The sequence below is a fragment of the Lagopus leucura genome, unplaced genomic scaffold (assembly GCF_019238085.1).
Source record: "Lagopus leucura isolate 7727_CA_CO unplaced genomic scaffold, USGS_WTPT01 Super-Scaffold_100038, whole genome shotgun sequence".
NCBI classification, from domain to species: Eukaryota; Metazoa; Chordata; class Aves; order Galliformes; family Phasianidae; genus Lagopus; species Lagopus leucura.
In genome coordinates this window covers 167,667-188,959 of record NW_024962287.1, presented here as the reverse complement: position 1 = coordinate 188,959, position 21,293 = coordinate 167,667, and the positions used below count along the sequence as shown (strand labels likewise).

Below are 21,293 nucleotides of genomic sequence, written 5' to 3'. Positions count from 1 at the left end.
TGGTCATTGTGGTCCTTTTCAGCCCAGGCCATGCTGTGATTCTCTGATGATTCTATGAAAATGTTCCCCAAATTCCTTTCCTATTAAAATAATGAGTTCGGGCCATATACCCCCTTCTCTGGCAATATAAATGCTCTGCAAACCAACCAGAAATGTCTCTTATCATAACTTATATATATAAGAAAACCACACTGTCCACTGTTCATTCACAAACTCAGTTTGGGGACAATGTACCATACAAATGTTTTGGCCTTACAGCTGCCTTTCTCCCCACAAAGATGTCATGGAACTGTAGAATGGCCTGGGTTGAAACACAAGAGTCTCAAGGTACAGTTTAAAGGTGCCTCTTTCCAGCTGATTAAAAACAAGATCTGTCCTCTTCTTCAGCCCAAGGAGTGCCATCCACACCTGCAGGCTGCCAGTAGCTCAGGAGAAAAATGGAGCACATTCACATCTCCTGCTGCAGTAATTGTTATCTATTATCATCTCCACTATCATCAAGAAATCAAGCTGCATACATGAAAAGATATATAAACTGTCTGATATTTGAAAATCTATGTACAGAGCTTGTCTTCTCATTACCTCCTCATTGTTTGCAGCTCTGATTTCATTGAAATGACACTTCAGAATATTGATTTCAAGCAAACTGCAAATAAATACAGTGAGCTTTCTTGAAGAAAATCAGATATATGTATTTCATAGTCAACAGTTAGTAAATCTCTCTAAGTTGCCCTTGAATCAAGAAAAATGTGGCCCTGTTTAAGAGGGCTGTGTAGTTGTGTAACACAGGAGACTGAAGGCCAAGTTCCACCCCCAAGACTGGGGGTTCACATCTTGTTCTCAGTCCAGCATCACAAGACCCATTTAAGACTTGAAGGGACCTACAGGAAAGCTGGGGAGGGACTTTTTATAAGGGCAGGTGGTCACAGGATGAGGGGAAATGGCTTTAAACTGGAAGAGGGAAGATTTAGACTGGATATCAGGAAGAAATTCTTTACTGTGAGGGTGGTGATGCACTGGCACAGGTTGCCCAGTGAGGCTGTGGATGCCCCCTGCCTGGAAGCACTCAAGGCCAGGCTGGATGGGGCTGTGAGCAGCCTGGGCTATGGGAGGTGTCCCTGCCTACAGCAGGGGGTTGGGACTGGGTGATCTTAAAGGTCCCTCCCAACCCAAACTGTTCTGTGATTTGATGATTTACCTAGTGCTATGTTTCCATATTTCCCAGTTTTGATGCTGAAAAGAGCTGCAGTAAAACTTACCATTTAATTCTTTTCTCTGCTGCATCTATCACCATGCCACCAGCTCTACTGCCCTCCCCATTATACTCAAGGTAAAAGGCAGGGGAGCAGAGCTGGCCCTTCTCCAGTGGATGGAGAATGCAAGTGACACTGGCTCATTTTGTACTCAAATATTTTACCAAAAACACCATGTCAGTGAGAAGGGTGGAAAATCACATGGGTGTATCTGACATGGCTACACAAAACAAGCATCGCATGTAGGGGTCAGGAACACTTTCATGCTACAGCTTCTCTTCCCAAACAGGAAGGTGAAGCTACATCAGCAAAAAACCTTTCTGGCAGAGACTAATGATGTATTTACTGGACAATTTACGAGTAGAGCTTGGCTGACCTACAATCCCAGAATCATAGAACCATTAAGGTTGGAAGAGACCTCTAAGAGCCCCAGTCCAACCCCAGCCCACCGTGCCCACTGCCCACACCCCTCAGTGCCACATCTCTGCAGTTCTTGAACACCTCCAGGGACGGTGATGCCATCGCTGGCAGCTGTGCCTTGTCACTCTGAGAACTCTTCCCTAATACCCAACCTCTGTTCTTCTAGAGAAAGTGGTCCAAGCATCTTCTCACTCATTCCAGGGGATTATTGTGAGTGCCAACCCCTGTGTATCACCCGTTGCCATACCACCAGGGGAAAGTGTCAGTGCTCCCAAAGAAAAGGGCTTTGCAATCCCCTGCAGACAGAAACCCCAGCTACAAACCTTCGCACCAGAAAAAGGCTGGGAGGCATGCGGAACCCAGATGTACAACCAAAATAATTTCCAGTGAAGTGTAGTGAGGTGGGAACTGCCCTGCAGAACTCCTGCCGAAAGAGATAATTATCAGCTGCTGGGCTGCCTCTGATAAGAACCGCTTCTGCAGCACTCCGTGCTCTCTGGTTATCACTGCTCATCAGTCAGCCAGAAGAGAGAGAGACTGGGGCTTCTCCTGGGGGGAATCACTGGTAATTCAGTTACAGTACATGGAACACAAAGTGGGAACGTGCTGACCCACAAAGCACTGGAAATACCTGCAGATAGGTCAGAAAAAACACTCCTCTCATACAGATGACAACACTGCCCTCCCTATTCAAGTATTTCCAAGACTGCTTTAATTAAACAAAGCAAACAGATTGTCTTACAGACCTTTAAAGCTGCAGACATGCCACTCACACATCGTGACCATCAGCTGCAAAACACACGTGTTATAAGGCTGTGCTGCACTTTAGCCTAAAAACACAAGTGCAGATTCAAAGCCTTCATCCACTGCCCATGCACGTTGGTAGTCACCCAGCTCTGATAGGAGCAGGACCTCCTACAAAGGCCCAGTCTGGACAAGCAGCTGGTTGAAGCAACCTGTAGCACAGGAGGAGGTTTGTCGCATAGGAGGCTTTTCATACAGGAGGTTTTTCATACTGGACAAATCTCTTCTTTCACAGAACCACAGCATTGCTCAGGTTGGAAAAGACCCTAAAGATGATGGAGTCCAACCCCAGCCCAACCATCCCACCCCAACTCAAACAGCTCTCTGCTAAATCATGGCCCTGAGCACCACATCCAAACGGTTTGAAACACAGCCAGGGGTGGGGACTCAACCACCTCCCTGGGCAGCCCATGGCAGTGCTTAACAATCTCTTCTGTAAAGAAGTTTTTCAGCAGGAACACACAAGATATCTATAGCACTGGTGGCTGTGCTCTTTGCTGTGTCTTGGTGCAGGACAAGAAAGATTCCTCCCAGATGATTTTCTCTTTTGGAGTATCTGCTGGAGGAGCCTAGCATGAAGCCTAACAGATGTGAACTGGGAGGATGTATTCAATGCAGCACCATCTGCTGCAGTGCCCAAACAAATCAGAGTCTCCAAAACACTCCACAACCTCACAGTGCTTCACTGTTTGGTGTCACAGAACCCTGCCTGACTGAGGCGCCTGCCCATGCTGCCAGTCTGTGGCAACCCAGGGACCTGGGCGTGTGTCACCAACAGGGCAGACACCACTCAGGAGGTAAAACTGAGCATTCCCATGCAGACACTGGCCTAGGAAAAAAATACCCACCACGCACACACACAAAGAAAAGAAAAAAAAAAAGAAGAAAAGAAAACCAACACAGAACTGCTGCAGAAAGAAACCACCTTTGGAAACCTCAAAGCCAGAGTTTCACACTTCTATATCTGAGAGAATGGGACAAATGGAAACAGAGAAGCAATCCAAAGTTTCCATGCAGTGGTCTCTGCAGCTTGTGCAAAGCCGATGGACATTTCTATCTTCTCATGATACTCCTGTGTTTAACTCTACAATCATATAAATGGCTTTAGTTAGCACAGAACCAAAAGAATGGCCACATTATGTGGCAAATTCCCCAAGGTGTCAAGACTGACATAGGGCCTAGAGAGCCCAGAAAAGGCACAGTGTCTTGGGCTGAAGAAAGAGCAGAGTCTCTTTCAGTCTCACACATAAACGCCTACATAACCCTACCGAATCAGTGTGGTTTAAACCAGCAAGCAGCTCAGCACCACGCACCCATTTCCTCTCTCCCCCCTTTCATGGGATGGGGAAGAAAAGATGGAGGATCCCTTCGGCCAGTTTAGGCCAGCTGTCCTGCTTCTGTTCCCTCCCAGCACCTCATGCACCCCTACCCCTTATTGACAGAACAGTATGAGAAGCTGAAATACGCTCTGCAGAGAGGGACCTGGTGGACAACAGGTCGGCCATAAGCCAGCAGTGTGCCTCATGGCCAAGAGGGCCAATGCCATTCTGGGCTCATTAAAAAGAGCGTGGCCAGCAGGTCGAGGGAGGTGATCCTCCCGCTCTGCTCTGCCCTGGTAAGACCTCATCTGGAGTACTGCGTCCAGTTCTGGGCTCCCCAGTACAAAACAGACAGGGATCTCTTGGAAAGAGTCCAGCGGAGGGCCACAAAGATGGTGAGGGGCCTGGAGCATCTCTCCTATGGAGAAAGGCTGAGTGAACTGGGTCTGTTCAGCCTTGAGAAAAGGAGACTGAGAGGGGACCTGATCCAGGTCTATAAATATCTAAGGTGTGGGGGGCAGAATGGCGAGGCCAGACTGTTTTCAGTGGTGGGTGGAGACAGGACAAGGGGAAATGGCCAGAAACTGGAGCATAGGAAGTTCCGCACAAACATGCGCAAGAACTTCTTTACAGTGAGGTGACGGAGCACTGGAACAGGCTGCCCTGGGAGGTGGTGGAGTCTCCTTCTCTGGAGATGTTCAAGACCTGCCTGGATGCCGACCTGTGCGACCTACTGTAGAGAACTGCTTGGGCAGGGGGTTGGACTCAATGAGCTCTGGAGGTCCCTTCCAACCCCTACAATTCTGTGATTCTGTGATTCTTGCCTCAGCGCAGCACTGCTAAGCAACAACTAACATCAGTGAGTTATCAACATTATTCTTATCCTAAGCCCAAAACACAGCACCATACCAACTACTAGGAAGAAAATTAACTCTCTGCCAGCTGAAACCAGGTCAGCCATCAAGGCAGATAGCATTTACTGCATACAACACAAGTAAGGAAGCTTCTATGTAGAAGGGACCTCCAGATGCAAAACCTGGTGATAAGGAGTGGTGCCCTGCTGTTTGGGGAACACATAACATTACCCAATGGGACAAACACCAAGAGGAGAAGAATTCTGAGCTTTTGGACAGAGCTCTTAATGTCAGTATTGAACTTACCAGCAGTTACCACAAACTGTCATTGGAGATACTTGTCTTCTTAAATTTACTATAGGAAGCAATATCTATTGGCCAACACTGGTTTTGAAGTGACAGCTCAGGTATACACAAGTCTTGATCTATACACAATAAAGGAGCCAGGAAACAGGTAGCACGTACAGTAGTAGATCACAGAATCGTAGAACTGTCAAGGTTAGAAAAGACCTCCAAGCTCATCCAGTCCAACCGTCTACCTGCCACCAATATTTCCCACTAAACCAGGTCCATGTCAAGAAACTTCTTGGACACCTCCAGGACAGTAACTCCACAGCTTCCCTGTGCAGCCCATTCCAGCAGCTGACCACTCTCTGGGAGAATTATTTCTTGATATCCAGCCTAAACCTTCTTTGGCACACCTTGAGGCCATTCCCTCTCGTCCTGTCAGTGGTCACACAGGGGAAGAGGCCGACCCCCACACCACAGCCTCCCTTCAGGTAGTTATAGGGAGCTATAACATCTCTCGGAGCCTCCTCTGCTCCACACTGAACAATCCCAGCTCCCTCAGCCACCCCTCATAAGACCTGTGCTCCAGACCCTCACAGCTCCGTTGCCCTTCTCTGGATACTTGCCTATAAAATGCTGTCATTGTAATGTTCCTATTTGCTTCTCATCCATCTGCAGGAAATCTTCAAATACTAAAAGTTATTCATTCCAGAAACAATAAATTAACTACGAGGAAAAGGAGAAGAGGCAGCTTCTTTAATCTCCTAATAAAGAAGCAGAGGAAATTGCATCATGCCCAGATGGGAGACTGATGTTGGCTTGGCAGACAGATAGACAGATCAGAGTGTTGGCATTAATGGCATCGCTTTCACAGAGGCAGACAGATGGAGCAGCCAAAACATTGCCTGCATGCAACTCCTTCTTGGCCATCCAGAATCTTGACTCAGTTTTTATATCTCGTTACTATTTCTCACAAAAAGCGAATCAAACCCTTGGCTTAATCATTCTCACACATGGAGAGGAGCGAACTTCTCTACCCAGACACATGTCTAATGCGGTTTTCAAACACAGTGAGAAAGCAAAGTTAGAATCCTTTTTCCCCAGGCATCAAACTCACCAACTCCACTAAAGACCACACTGGAAAACTATACTTGTCTTTATTTTAAAGGCAATGTGAAAAAGGAAATAAGAAGCAGCTTTTTGCCTGAGTTTTCTTTACTTTCTTAGTGCTGCCATCTGTCTTTAGATGTTTGGGGCTGGTATTTTTCTTTGGTGACCCATTATCTCAGTATTTATTTTCTGGCCCCCTTCTACAAGCTATCTGGGTCAGACAGACGTATTTGTTTTCACATAACAAATATGGTTGTTAGTCTAAAGTGGGCAGATGTTCATCACAAGAATATTCCCTACACAACCTCAAATCCCTTTTCACCAAGGTTACTCCTATTTGAATCAAGTGCCTTTAAAAACTTGTCTAAAGTAAGCTCTCCAGAGGCCAACAGATAGCCATTATGTATGAAGAACAATCTCCTCATTCCCTCTTGTTATGCCCCTTATCATTTACACTTTGCCAAAGCGGAGTAAGTGCTGCCAAATCAGAGCAGCACCATTTCAGACTTGGCCTCCGTGGCGTAGCCAGGGAGCAGGTAAGGTAAACAGGCCCTGGATGCTTAGGAAATAATTCCCTGGATTAAGTTATCATCTGGTGCAGGGTTTTTCTACGCATCAGCACTCCCAAGGATTTGAAGTATGGACCCCAGTATGCCATCAGCTTAAACCAGCTGCAGTAACTCTCCAAAAAAAAAAAAAAAAGAACAAAAACCAACAGGAAGCCGCTTTCACGGCTCACTAAATGAAGGCAGATGAGCAGATGATCTGCCAAACTCGCATCCAGTTTACAGCAAAGCATCTGAGAAGCACTATTGCTCATCTGAGCCCACCAAAGGCTGATACACCATCTGCTTTTGCCATCACATCTAGCAGCAGTTCCATGCTTACAAGGGAGAACCCAGCTGCACAGATGGCAGGAGTGCTGCTGCTGCTCCTTCTGTTGATAGATCTATGGTTAAAGGGAGCAGTTCCTCACCTTGCCTAAATTGGCCATTCTTAAGGACTGCTGGAAGCATGGATGTGAAATCACATCCACATGTCGATCTAACTCTGGAGAAGCAGAAAGGTCATTAGCAGCGATGACATCGGGCTCCAAACTTCTGCAAGGCCCTCAACACCAACATATCGGCCTGAGTGACTTGCCAAGGCTGAGGTTAACACAAAGGGAACAGTGGGGAGAAAACCATTTTAAATTAGAGGCAGGAATATTTATTAGCCAAGAGAAACCCCCCCCCCTCCATTGGGACCATGATGGTAAACACAGAAGACACAAATCACCTGAAGTGCCTGGACAGCCCCTCGCCCTGCATCCACTGAGCAGAGCCAGATTCCTCTGCTCTCTCCAGCAGGAGACTCTGCAGCTTTCCTGCTCTGAAGTCTGCTTACATTACTTGCTCCCTTTGCTGACATTGGCAGCTTGCTCAAGCCTTAGCAAAACTATTTTCTCTTGGATATACTTAATCTATCTTATTTTTATCCCATCTGTGAGAAACAGCGGCCGCAGCACAAACAGATCTGCTTAGCAATGCTGCCAGCCGTGCAGATCCCATCGCCTCCTAGCTGAGCTGCTGCAATGTCTGCTGTTTATCTGGCGCTGCTCTTTTGCACTCACACGTCCTACCAGCAGCACAGCACCTATTTCTCTTAAAGGCTGCTTCAAGGTGAATTAACCAAGTCCCACGCTGACTGCATTGCTGAGAGTGGATTTCCAGTCCTTACTTTTTCCATATAAAGCTTTAAATAGGCTTTATATGCCTAAATAGACTGAAATTCTTACTGAGGGCTCCCACGCATTCTCCGCAGATGAAGGCAGCCTGGTCCCACACAGAGACCATAACAGCACACACAGCTTCACCAGGAGACAGGGCCAAGCAGAGACTGTGCCTGTACCCGCACAGCCGCCCCCCAGGTGTAAGCACGGCTCTGCTGGCACTTCCCACGCTGCACCCCCTGCACGGAGTGCCGAGCAAAGGCTCATCCAGGCCGGCCGTGCTGGCTTACGAGTGCTGGAAGGTTCTCCAGGACAGAAGAGACGAGGCTGCTCCTCTCCTTCTGCCACCCCAGACAGCACTGTGTTGGGATTAAGCCTGTTGTGCTTGGAGACAGAAATGGTGTGTTATCATAAGGAGATCTGCAAAGCCACTGCAAGGAACTGCTTGTAAACTCTGTGCGTCTGCAGGTCCAAACATTTGGAAATTTATTCCCAGCAACTGGAAATACATGAGTCAGTGACCAGGATAAACATAAAACCACAGTATTTACAGGAAGAGAGAAAGATACCATCTTTCTTTTTTAAATCAATATTTTAACCAAAACTTCCTGAAGTAAGTCATCAAAGCAAAGTTTTTTTTAAGTAGCTGCTTGGGTACTTGATAGTTCCTTCCAAGCAATACCCTTGTACCACTGCATCTTCTTGTAAAGTCCACGGCCCAGCTTCTAGAGTGTTAGAAAATTACTTTCATTTACATATGTATTAAAAAATGGCTAAACTTTGAGTGCTTTGCACCTTACTTTAAATTCTGTTTCTTTGCTGCTTACCAGTCAGCAAGGGGGTTCTCTCTGCAGGTCACCTCCTCATGCATTCAGGTCACAGACAAAGGAACCTGCCCCACAGGGTGCTGCAGGAGGTGCCCTCCTGAAAGTTTGAATTGTATCCAGATATCATGAATCTGGTGCTTCCCCTACCTCTGCAGATGCTCAAATCCCTGCTGGCAGCACAACGCCATTCTTAATGCTGAATTCATGCTAGAGGAACAGAGTACACGGAGTTCTCGGGGAGGGAGAGAGAATGACTGCATTTTTAATTCTCCTAGAAAAACGTAAAAGTGTTTCTTTGGGGTTTTTTTGGAGCTAATGGCTTTTCCTGCTGCTCAGCCCATCCGGAGAGTTCCTCCTGTATTTCCTGCCAGCATTCGTCTGTTCCTTTCTGAAATGCAGGAGATAAAGGAGACTCATCTTGTGAAGAAGATGCGGTCCAGAAGCACAGAACATGAAAGATTTGGAATGCTCCCTTTCCTAAGGATTTCACTTAACCAAATTACCACCAAACTGTAGGTCATTTCTAACAGCTAATTGCCCACCGCCTGGAAACTATTTTGAACAACTGTAAATGTGTACAAAATCTGGTTGATGAAGGCCTTGCAATGTAGAACCTGGGAAGTTTCTGAACACTAACAACTGAGGAGAAACAAAACCACCGTTTCTTTTTGTAACTTTGATCCTGCTCTCGGAGGAACATCCAGGCACACCTAACAGCTATTTCGTTCCTCACTGTTCTTGTGCCAAGGATGCCATTCAAACTCTTTGGAAAGAGCTCTACAGCTCCTCCATGCTGTCTGTGCTCCAACGTTTAACAGACATCATTTAGACAAATGCATGCTAGAATTTTTCTACAAGCCTTCCCAGCATACAGTAGCTGTAATGAGCCCACGTGCAGAAATGCAGGATCCAAAAAAGCTAAAGCAAAATCAAATAGAAGAATTTGGTATTGACTTACAGTACAAAAAATTAAACAGTCACAATAAGGAATGAAAGACCAGAGGCCTTTCTCACAAAACAAAGAAATAAATAAAATTTAAGAAGACAACAATCTGCCTTAGCACTGACTTCTCTGTGCCCTCTGAACCTTACAGGAAAAGCCTGTCTGTATGCAGTGCACCATGGCAGCAGAACCAGCTGCCCTCCTCTGGATGGGTGGGAAAGGCTCCCTGGGGTACCCGCAGGCAGTGCACATCCCTTCTGGGCATTTCTGGTCCAGTTTACTTCATCATTCTCAAAGTCACAGTCACGTGGCTCAGTGGAAACAAGGTAGAACTACTTCCCTTAGAAGCCACATAGATTTTAGGTTAAGCTTTCCCATACAGTGTGTTTTTAATCTGTACATCCTTATGACCCAAAGAGATTTCTCAGATTGAAATATCAGACAGTTTTCCGTGGAACAAAGTTCACATTCTCACTATGGTCCCTATCACAAAAATTCATAGAATCCTAGAATCCCAGCATGGCCTGGGTTCAAAGGCCCACAGCGCTCCTCCAGTCCCAACCCCCTGCTGTGTGCAGGTCGCCAACCAGCAGCCCAGGCTGCCCAGAGCCACATCCAGCCTGGCCTTGGATGCCTGCAGGGATGGGGCATCCACAGCCTCCTTGGGCAACCTGTGCCAGTGCCTCACCACCCTCGGGGGGAAATTTTTGCACAAAGGCAGCATCCCAAGCTCAGAGTTGCAGTGGAAGAAGGACAGAGATTATGTGGTCCTTCAGCTGCCCACCTTGCAGCTCCTGAAACCGTAATTACCCAGAAATAAAATGTATGCAAATGCAGAAGATAAACAGGACTAAACCACAACACAGACAAGCTGCATCAATTCATCAATATAGAAGGAAGAAATATTGATGAAGTCAGAGTTTTTTTTCTGAGCCCCAGTTTGAAATCTGCTTTTTCTTCCAGGGTCAACAAGACCTCTGGTTTCAATTTTTTAGATACAATTTGAGAATTTACATGCTGGGAGGTCTCACTCTGGATGCAGTGCCTTTTTTTCAAGCAATGTGTACAACAGAGAGTTTGGGGGATTCTTTCCAACCTTCCCTCATTAATTACTCACAAAAGTCTCATGGTTTTTTGTTTTTTGAGAATGTTGCAAACAAGAACGAATTAAACCTCTGACAGATGGGTTTGAGACAGCACTCTCATTTTGCCATTGGATACGATGAAATTCCTACCATCGTGAATGGGGTGGTTCAGTCTGAGAAGAGCAGGCTCAGGGGAGACCAGATTGCTCTGCAACTCCCTGAAAGAAGGCTGTGCTGAGGTACAGGCAGCCTCTTCTCCTGGGTAATGAGAGGTGATGGCCTCAAGTCGTGCCAGTGAAGGTTCAAGTTGGGTATCAGGAAAAAAGTCTTCTCAAGAAGAGCGGTGAGGCACTGGCACTGCTGCCCGGGGTGTGGTGGAGTCACCGGCCCTGGAGGGGTTCAGGAACCACGGAGATGTGGCACTGAGGGATGTGGTCAGTGGGCACGGTGGGGATGGCTGGGGCTGGTCTATATGATCTTAAACCTTACCGACCCCACGATTCTGTGACTGGTGGAGGACACAAGTGCCTTTTCTCCCCCAGCTGCAGTTATTCCCCACCTCAGATCCATGGCAATGCTGAAGGGAATCTTAGGGGCACAGTATAAACTGCGTAAGAGCCACTGCAACAGGGCTACGATTTAAGGTGCCAGCTTCAGGTTGTGATGTTGTGAAATAACTCTAGGCCGGCCAGGAGACATAGAAAGGTGAGACACAACGTTTTAAGTCCACCTCTCAAGGTTGCTTGTCTGAAGCAGGTGGTTTTCTTCATGTCTTTGCTTGAATTCCTGTTTCCCAGAAAATCCCTTTACTCCTCTCCAGCTCAGGACACAAGTGTAGCTACTGGAACCTGCCATCTATGCTACTGCACAGCTATCTCACTTTTAGCCCAAGCCAAAGAATACTCACCCAAATAACTCTCAGAAAAGACTCAAAACCCAGCATGTACCAAATACATAGGAAATACTAACCACTGGAGCACTCCATTTCCAGAGACATAGGTACCTCAACCTTCCTAATAGCTCTCCCATCATCTCTTGTGGAGATAGGAAACAACTCACCGCTTGGCATCCATCTCCCAACAAGCATTTGTAAAATATACTTGCTTCTGAGTAGGGAATTTGTCTGATTCTATGTTGAGTCCACTTGCATTACTACACACCATTCACTTTTGCTTTAAGGATAATGCGTACAGTCAGGAGAGGGTAAATGCAGAAGAGTACCTGAGAACTGATCCTTTGCAACTGCTGTTATCTCACAGAACAGAAGCGGCAAGTGGTTCACAGTAAAAAACACACCAGTTCAGGGCAAACGGGTGCACAGTTTTTACCATTGTTGCAATGCCAGGGAAATGAACAAATTCGCCCTGTGGGCTGAAGCTAAGGGAATGAAATTCTTGAGCCCTGCCTAAAATCACATGGGTGTGCTTGGTTGTCTGATGTTGTTCCATGGTGAGTCACAAACTCTTCTTTGCCTTGTTCTCTGTATTGCTATGTGATGCTGGGCAGGGAGCTGCACAGTAAAAGCTTGCAGGGCACAAACTGGGCCCTGCACGGACACTTTCTTCTTCTTTTTCTTTTTTTGCAGGCAATCTCCTGCCCCACAGCAGCAACTCAGCAGAACAGGCAATATCTAGACTGAATCAGTGACTATTTAGTGCTGCTAGAAAATAAAGTGACACTACATGGCATGATAGCCATGTGACCCCCTTCCTAATTTGCAGAATTTCTCTTAGTAGCAACAACAGACGGTGCCTCGCACACCTTTTTTAGCAAATTCTGATTAAAGCCAACAAGGCTTCTACCTGCACAGCCTCTCTTTTGCACTGGCGAAAACAAGCTCCGGAAAGTTAGCTTCAGTTCAGCTGCAACAAATGACACCGTGAACCTGCAGGCATCCTGCCCACAGCACGACCCAGAGCCCCTGTGTGAAATGTTCAGGGATCTAACGTGGTCAAAAGGAGAGCACCGAATTTCTCAGGCATGACTCAGAACCTGTAAGCATACGGGGATTGTACTGGGAGACAAGGTGTCTGTGCAGGGCAATTAGGTGTTCCCACATGCCAGGTGAGAAGGTGCTGAGGGGCAGCCAGCTGGCGGGGATATCTGTCAATAGGCCTCCCGGCTGGGCCCTCTCACCAACAACTTGGCACAGCAGAGAAGCCTGCCCCAGGTTTCAACTGGAAGCTCCCACGGTGCCATGAGATCACAGAACCACAGAATCACCAAGGTTGGAAAAGACCTTCAGGATCATCCAGTTCAATCATGCACCTATCACCAGCAGTTCTCACAAACCACGTCCCTCAACACAAAATCCAACCGTTCCTTGAACGAGATGTTGGCTGCCTGCTTCCAGGTGAAGGAGGGGCGATGCAGAACGTTGCAGACAGCTGCAGTCAGAGGTGGAGGTTGGTCTGACTGTTGCACAGTGTGCTCTGTGCCCTCCAGCGAGGGTTTCTGCTGCTGTTCTGTCACTGCATGCAATCCAGTTGAACAGCCACTGCTCAGAAAGTCAGCAAGCCTGGCAGGTTTGCCCTGCTGGGGTTTCTTCAAGGGAGCAAACGAAGAGGAGGGAATTCCCCATGAAGCATTTGCTTGCCTTTAAAACAGTGAAATTGAATAGTGAAAGCTATTTAGACCCAAATATCATACCCAGAACTTCCATTCAGGCCATCTGCTGCAGCTTTTGCACAGAGAAGGGAGGTGACAACCATTTGGATGCAAAACTGGAGAGGACAGTGACCCTTCCTGGCATTGCCATTCGAGCCTCCTTAGCTGGCTGAAGAGCACTCTTCTCACCTCTGGACTGCAGCAGAGAAAACATCCCCAGACTTCCTTAAGAATGAGGAAAAAAGGCAGCAAGTAGGACTGGAATGACTCCCTGCTTCCAGCTCTTGCTTGCAGAAGAGAGAGAAGGGAGTTTCTCTGCTTCTGGTCACACCTTCATCCTTTCCTTATTGTATATCTGGTGCCCAGCACAACACACACTATGGCATTCATTCCATCACTGCTCTCAAAGCTTTTTGTACTTATTCTACAAAGCACTGAACTCCAAACGTGCTAAATATATGAACCTAATTGTAACCATTGCACCAAGGGTGCAATGTAAAAAAAATAAGAAATGTAAGCTTCCAGTCTGCCAACTATTCCAAAACTGGAGCACTGTGTATAGTAAATACTGAGGAACAACAGAACAGGAGTTGGAGGAATTTGAGTCTTTCATGGGCACTGATGTAGTAAATCAGCTCTGCAGTTTAATGCAGCCAAATGCAGTGTAAAGTAATATGTCTGAGGGAAAGGACTGAACTCGAAAGCACATATTCAAATGTGACATTCATGCACTTTGCTAGCCAGGAAAAGGAGGCTGATTTCATTAAAGAAAAATAAATCTCTGCAGACCATGCAGTCCATGCATGCATTCTAAAGAAGAAAAAAAGTAAATGGAATCCTCACATTATTTTCATCATTTTAGGCTATCTCAAAGGGGAATCAGAGTGGCTATTAAAATAAAAGGAGCACAAGGTGTATGTTATTAATCTAGAACAGTATCTTGCAGGTAGTGTGAGAGGCTCTGAGGAGGAGTCACGGGCTTCACACAGCGCTCTCATTATTCTTAGTACAGGGACTGATAACCAAGAAGACTCAGACTGACATCGCACGTTCTCTGTGCACATTTCAGTTACAGCAGTACCAAAATATTTAAATTACATCCATTTCAAATGTTCTCAGCTTTCGATTGCTCCAGTCCCTGCAGAAATAACTAGCGCTTCAACGAGAGATGGTCAAGAAGAGAGCAGGAAGTGGTCTGTCTCTCCAATGGTCAGAAGGAGAAATTTTAAATAATGTGGTCACTGGGAAATCAGTGACAGTGCCATAATGCTTTTATTTCTTATTTTTTAGGAGCGCAGAATGCTTTCTGAACTGCTTGATGCAGTGCCAGCCAGCTGCTGCCAGTGCAGGAGATGAACTGCACTGTGCACCTCGGCATGAGAGCAAACAGGCTCTGGTCAAAAGTCCTCATTTTCAGCAGCGCTGCTCTACAGCATTGCTGCAGAGAGCCCGGCGTGCATCCAGAGTGATCTGACCCAGCAAATTGCTGGAAACTTGCATGACGAAGATGACGTCTGAGTAGCTTGAGCTGGGACTCCCACCATGGCTCTGTGGAGATCACAGATCTCAGAGCAAACACCTCAATGCTGACCTTCTGCAGGGTCAAGTTTGTTCTCAGTGGGGAAAGAAAACCTTTCACAGTTACCAGATTAAGCTGAACAAGAGCTAACAAGAACTGGAGAAGCAACAGGAGTGGCTTCTTCATTCTGCCTCAAGAGAACAATCTGGCACTTATTACGAAATTCCAGCCTCAAGCTTCCTCCCACAGGACTGAGCATGGAGGCCCAGACTTGTATGAATGTACCAAAAATAACACTTCCAGGGAGGGAAAGGATGGCTGAGGGGACTGCTGATGGGACACAGCAGCCTCTCACCTCGTGCTCAGCAGCTCAGCTCCAGAAGAAATCAGCAGTAAGGAGAAGCTCTGAGCTCGTGTCAAAGCATTTGGTGTCCCCAGCCGGTTCCCTGGGGAGCAAGTGACTGCCACAGCCACCAGCACCTGGGGCAGCCATGTCAGGAGCAGTTCTTTCAGCCACCCTCCCACCTTCAGCATCAAACCATTTTAAACAACTGTGAGCTGCACAGTGTCAAAGCTCAGGCTCATATCGATCTTCAGCCCTTTGAAGCAAACGTTTAAGAACAGTCAACGCAAACAAGACCCTGTCTGGGGAGGGGTGGAGAAGGAAGGAGGCACACAACTTTCTGGCTCCTGACTGTCCCAGCTACACATCCTCATTGCTGTGGCAACAGCCCATAAACAGAGCAGCCACCAACAGCTCCCTGCAGAACAAGGCAAGAGCTGTCCTCAGGTAGCAACACTGCCTTAGAATGAAAACAAGATCTGTGCAGGTGAGTTGAAGACTCAGTAGAGCATGTAGATGTTACCTTAATTCAAGTATCAGCACTTAAATACCACAAGAACTAGAGCTCCAACCCCAGCAGAAACTGAAACAGGCAGCAGGAAATATGAAGCACCAGAGCATCCTTGAAGCAACCTCAGGAAGGACAGGGAGCACCACACTGAGCTGAAGCACTGAACTACATAGAGCAGCTGACAGGACCACCAGAGCCACCTGCAGCCACCAGCAATGGGAAATTTCTGCTAGACACTGCAGCTGCCACCACAGTCTGCAAAGCACAGAACCACAGAACCACAGAATCATGAAGACTGGAAAAGACCACCAAGATTCCCCAGTCCAACTCCAGCCCATCCCCACCATGCACTGATGTGTGCCTCAGTGCCACACCTCCACGGCTGCTGAGCGCCTCCAGGGACAGACCAGCACCAACCTGAACCTGCCCCAGTGCAACGTGAGGCCGTCACGTCTCATCCTACTGTTGAAGAGGGAAGCGGCCCATCCCCACCTTGCCACAGCCTTGCTACAGCTCCTTTCAGCAGCTCCAAGAGGTCTGATTCAGGAACCAGAAGTACTAAGAGTACCAGAAGAGCTAAGGTGATACAAAGCAAGGCTTGTTCATCCTGCATTTGAGGAATATGTAGAAAGGGGGAAGGGAAACACATGTTCATCCCACCTTCCTGCAGCCTTCACAACCTGAGGCCTCTTACAGTACTCCCTTCCCTCCTGCAGTGAGGCGGTGCAGAAGAGAGGTTTTACTTAAGGTAATACTTCGGTGATGTAATTTAAGACAATAGGATTAAACTGAAACAGACAATTTATGTTGTGCAACAGGAAATATTTCCAGACAGTACGGTCTGTTGGGCTCCAGAGCACTTTCCCAGGGCAAGCAGCAGAACTGGAATTGCCATCCCTTGACTCATCTGTCAAAGCTACATCAGCACTGGAAGCGTGGTGTGGAGAACATGCTCACCTAGGAGAGAGATGGGACGGGGACCTGCTCTTCAGCATTTGGTTTTATACAGTGCAAGGTTTCATGAGATGTGGACAAAGTGAAAAAGACAGAAAAGCCAGAAGGTGAGACTCAAAACCCTCCAGTTCCCGAATACATGGACTCATCCACTTTCAACTGCTGTAAATCAGGAATAACTTCACTGAAATCAGTGACATCAGCTTAAAATAAAGTGGGTTCAAAATTAGACACAAAATTTAAGGATGAAACTGCATTGTTCTTAACTAAGGTAAGATCCCACTGTAGCATCCATGGGTTAAGTTTTAGGATAGTTTAGAATCAGCCCACCCAAAATTGTATTGAAACAGCCTTTCTCTCAACATCTAAATACAGAGATGGATTTCTAATGAACTTTAGGTCTTAACCACCCTTCTTCCCAGGCAGCACTTGAAGTATGGTTAGACTCTCCCTTGCACATGCAGTGACTCAGCTGAAGAGTTGAATTGCTGGACTCCTGCAAAAACATCGGTCTGTTATTCAGGTTCCTTCCCCATCTAGAAATACAAAACGTGGTTCCAGGTAAGCACTATTTCTTCAGCTTCTTAGATGTGCTGGCAGTAATTCCTGCTGCAGCTTCTTCCCTCCCTCTCTTATATGAGCTCATCAGCCTCTTGACTGCATCTCTACTAGCAAACCAAACGGTGCCAGAGCCCATTCCTTGGCCCCAGAGCTAACTGGCATAGCTGCCAACACGTTGTTAAACTTTCCTACACTGTGAAACAAGGTGATCACATCCAGACTGCCTTTCTGGAGTGCTCCAGCCCATCCTAGCTCCCAGCAGTGCACAGAAGCCACGTGGAGGGCTGTGTGTGTGCCCAGTGTGCCAGGACAGAGCGTCAAGCCCAGAGGCCAACTGTGGGGAACACTGAAAGTAAAGAACGTTTTTTGACAAATCAGTGAGGAGTAGCACAGTGCTCAGAAAGAGTCTGGGAGATGGGAAGACAAAAAAAGAGCATTACCTGCAGAACTGCATTAAAAAAAAAAAACCCAAAAAACCAAAAAGCAAAACAAAAAAAAACCCTTCTTCTGGGAGTAGTAAAAAAACCTTGAGCTTTTGCCTAGAATCAAATCCAAACCAAATTGTCAGCACTGTCTCCTGGGTTCATCACTGCCTATGGCAGCAAGACAAGGAATGCCAAGGCTGGGCAGGGAGCTCAAATGTTCCCAGGCCATGGGAGGCAATGTGCCTGAGCTGGAGGCTGCAGCAAGAGACTGGTGTGCTGAAGGTGTGCTCAGGGTATCCCCATCTGTACCTTCTTCCACTGTGTTTCCATCCTCGGGGATCACTGCAGAACTAACATCAAACAAGGGTGACCTGAGAGTGTAACAGGAGTTTAGGAATGACTTGGAGCTAAACACATTGCACACAAGGCATTGAGATCACTGTTCCCAAGGCTAGATCTGAGATGTTCTTCCCCTCTTCTAATTAACTGGTGCATATTATACACACAGTTGGCCCTTCCAAATGCTGCTGCATAGCTGGAGGAGCTGGAGCTGATCCTGCCCACGAGGACCCTGGGGTTGTGCACCACTGTCTGCTTGATGGTATACAATGCTCTGCAAGCTCCTCTCTCCCTCTCTACTGACATGCTGAAATTTAGCGTCCTGTGTCAGTGAGTTCAAGAAAGGCTTTAACCCTGAGAGCTCCGGGAGTGGGCTCCAGCACACAGCATGGGACAGAGCTGTCACTTCGTTATGCCCTGCTTGTCTGAGAAACAGCCGAGAGGAGATGGACAGAAATGGCAGATGAAGTCACAGCCGCCCCGCTTCAAAGCACAAACATTTGTGAGATTTTCTCACCAAATCAATAAATAGACGTGCTTTCGGCCCGCGAAAAAGGGAATGTCAGAGGAAAGAGATGGCAGGCAGGTTTGTACAGACGGCAGCCGACCCGTGCCCACCCTGAGTGCAATGCAGATTCCAGCAGGCATCGGTTCTTTCAGCCAGCGGCCACCGTGACCATACGCACGCACCACCAGCCTCAGGAAACCCCTCACCGAGGTAAACGCCGGGCTGAAGCTGAAAGGCAAACACGTACCGGAGAACGCCGCGCACCCCTTCTCTTTCCCTCCCTACCTTCCGCACGGCCGGGACGATTCCTCCTTCGGTTTCCCGTTTGCAGAGCAGCCCGAGCCCCGCGTTCGCTGATCCGCCCGGCAGCCCGCACCGCTCAGCTCCGCATCCCAGCGCTCGGCTCCCACCGCGGCCACCGGCAAGGAAGTTCTCGAGCAAGAAGAGCGCCGTGGCTCTGCCTTAAACACCCAGCTGCCTGGGATCAAAATAAAAGCGCTGCTGAGCTGCCGGGAAAAGAAGAAAGTTGTGTTACCGTTCGGCTTTGCCCGAGAGCTGAGCCTGCGGGGCCGGGGGGAGCAGCGCACAGCCGGGACGGGAGAGAGGAGCGGCTGCGGCTGCTCACAGCCCAGGAGCAGCGGGCAGCAATGAGAGCGTGTGTGTAGTGTGTGTGAGTGTGTGAGAGTCTGCGTGTGTGACCGTGTGTGCGTGTGACCGTGTGTGTGTGTGTGTGTGTGCGTTTGGGAGCGGTGTCGGGGCGGGCAGCAACAGGAAATGACAGAAACTTCACCGGGCTCCAATCCAAACGTGGCCCTTGACATGAAAGAAGGGGGAGGCAATTCGGGGAGTGGAAGGGAGAATTTTTCCCCCTCATTAACTAGCCTGAAAATCTGCTGACGGGCGAGGGAAAAAAAAATGGGAAAAAAAAAAAAAAATCCACCAAAACGGAACTGTGAGAAGTTGAATTAAAGCAGAGAATGAAGAGAGCTCTCATCTGAGTTCTGTTCTTTGAGCAGGATGCTCAATGTGCACAGCATCAAATGCTGTGATGCTGTTAGAGCAGAGAGGTGCCCCATCCTTGGGGGAGCCCAAGGTCAGGCTGGATGGGGCCCTGGGCAGCCTGACTTGGTTGGGGGCAACCAGCCCACAATAGAGGGCCTCGGATTAGGCTTTAAGGTCCCTTCCAACCCAAGTAATTCTATGATTGTATGAATTTAAAGCATCCTGTAGACCTAAACACCTTGTATGTGTTGTTCCAGCATCTGTTCGATGCAGCAGGCAGTGCCATGAGCCCCTTTGGAAGGATCCCGCAGCACTTCTAAGGAGCCCTTTTGCCTTCCTGGCTCAGGACCCACGCTGCTGCTGTAGGGTGGTTGGGATGGATGCCAGTCTCACCTCCGATCACTATGACCACTTGATCTGATTTCCTGCATTGCTGGAGCCACAGAGCACCGTTATGAATAAACACCACCATGAATTACAGCACATCTTTCATTCCATATCACAGACTTTTAGTGAAGGACGACCCATCCAGATAAGATATTTCAGTGCTTATCACCTTGTCAAGAACAAAAGCTTCCTTTTCAATCTGTATTGCTCTGGTTTCATTCCTTGCTTTCAGCTCTGGCCATCACCCTTCAATCTGCTTCACAAGAATCACAGAATCATTAAGGTTGAGAAAAGAAACCCTAACCCCAACCCCTACCCACCCCACCATGTCCCAACCACATCTCTCATTGCCACATCTGTACGGTTCTGCAACACCTCCAGGGATGACTTCCAGGGCAGCTGTACCACTGCATCATCACGCCTTCTGAGAAGAATTTTTTCCTAATAAGCCAAAGAATCACACAATCATAGAATGGCTTGGGTTGCAAAGGCCCACAGCGCTCCTCCAGCTCCAACCCCCTGCTGTGTGCAGGTCGCCAACCAGCAGCCCAGGCTGCCCAGAGCCACATCCAGCCTGGCCTTGAATGCCTGCAGGGATGGGGCATCCACAGCCTCCTTGGGCAACCTGTGCCAGTGCCTCACCACCCTCGGGGGGAAAAACTTCCTCCTCATATCCAACCCAAACCTCCCCTGTCTCACTTTAAAACCATTCCCCTTGTCCCATCACCACCCACTCTCACAAACAGCCGATCCTTCTCCTGTTTATACTCTCCCTTTAAGTGCTGGAAAGCCCCAATGAGGTCCCCCTGGAGCCTTCCTGTCTTCTCCAAGCTAAAACAGAACAGGCATGGACAAAGAGGGGCTCCAGCCCAGCAAGGCACAGTCCAGTCCCGGTTCACCCTTCAGCACAGCAGGCACATTTTAAGCCCATAAGCTCACATGTTGGTGAAAGCACCCAGGCCGTGCAGCTCCACGTGGAAACCAGAGCCTGCTTTTCCCTCACCACATAGGCTTGACCTTACAAAACCACAGACAAGTTATCTCATAACCTTGTCCCAAATACATAAAAGTAGCTCAGCTTTTTCAGCCTCTCACAGTGAAGTAGATTTTACAGGCAGACCACAAACTGTGCCTGTCGCTCTTTGGAGAGCCATTTCCATTGCATTAAAGGCTTTATTTTAAATGTGCCTCCCAGAACTGGATGTGGTATTACAGCACTGACTTCACCTACACAGTCCATTTTTAAGACGCTGGCAACCAGTCCATCAGAAGTATGTCTCTTCGCTGTGCTTCCATGAATTTAGTAGCTTGTTAACAAGCTGAATTAGAGATCTATTGGTGTAGTATTATTTTACTCCAAACTTCAAACTTATGTACGAAACACTTTAATATTTGGCTTTTACACAGTGTTCAATACATGCTTTGATCCAAACAAAGGCTTTGACCTGCCTAACCTTTGGCGCATTTTTTCTCTCTTGTGAAAAACTCGAACACAATTTAAGGTATCAGCTGTCACTTCCCTT

At 47.7% G+C, this 21,293-nt stretch overlaps 1 protein-coding gene across 4 annotated transcripts in view; it reads right to left on the bottom strand.

Annotated features, from left to right (window-relative positions):
- EVA1A (eva-1 homolog A, regulator of programmed cell death) overlaps window positions 1-21,293 on the bottom strand; it is a 189,025-nt gene that overhangs the window by 45,923 nt on the left and 121,809 nt on the right. The window contains exon 1 of one of the 4 annotated variants that reach the window (XM_042883553.1): window positions 18,667-18,740. The exons of the other annotated variants lie outside the window; for them this stretch is intronic. The gene's annotated coding sequence lies outside the window, so the exon portion shown is untranslated. Of the gene's footprint in view, window positions 1-18,666; window positions 18,741-21,293 lie in introns of those variants that run through there. 4 annotated transcript variants of the gene reach the window in all.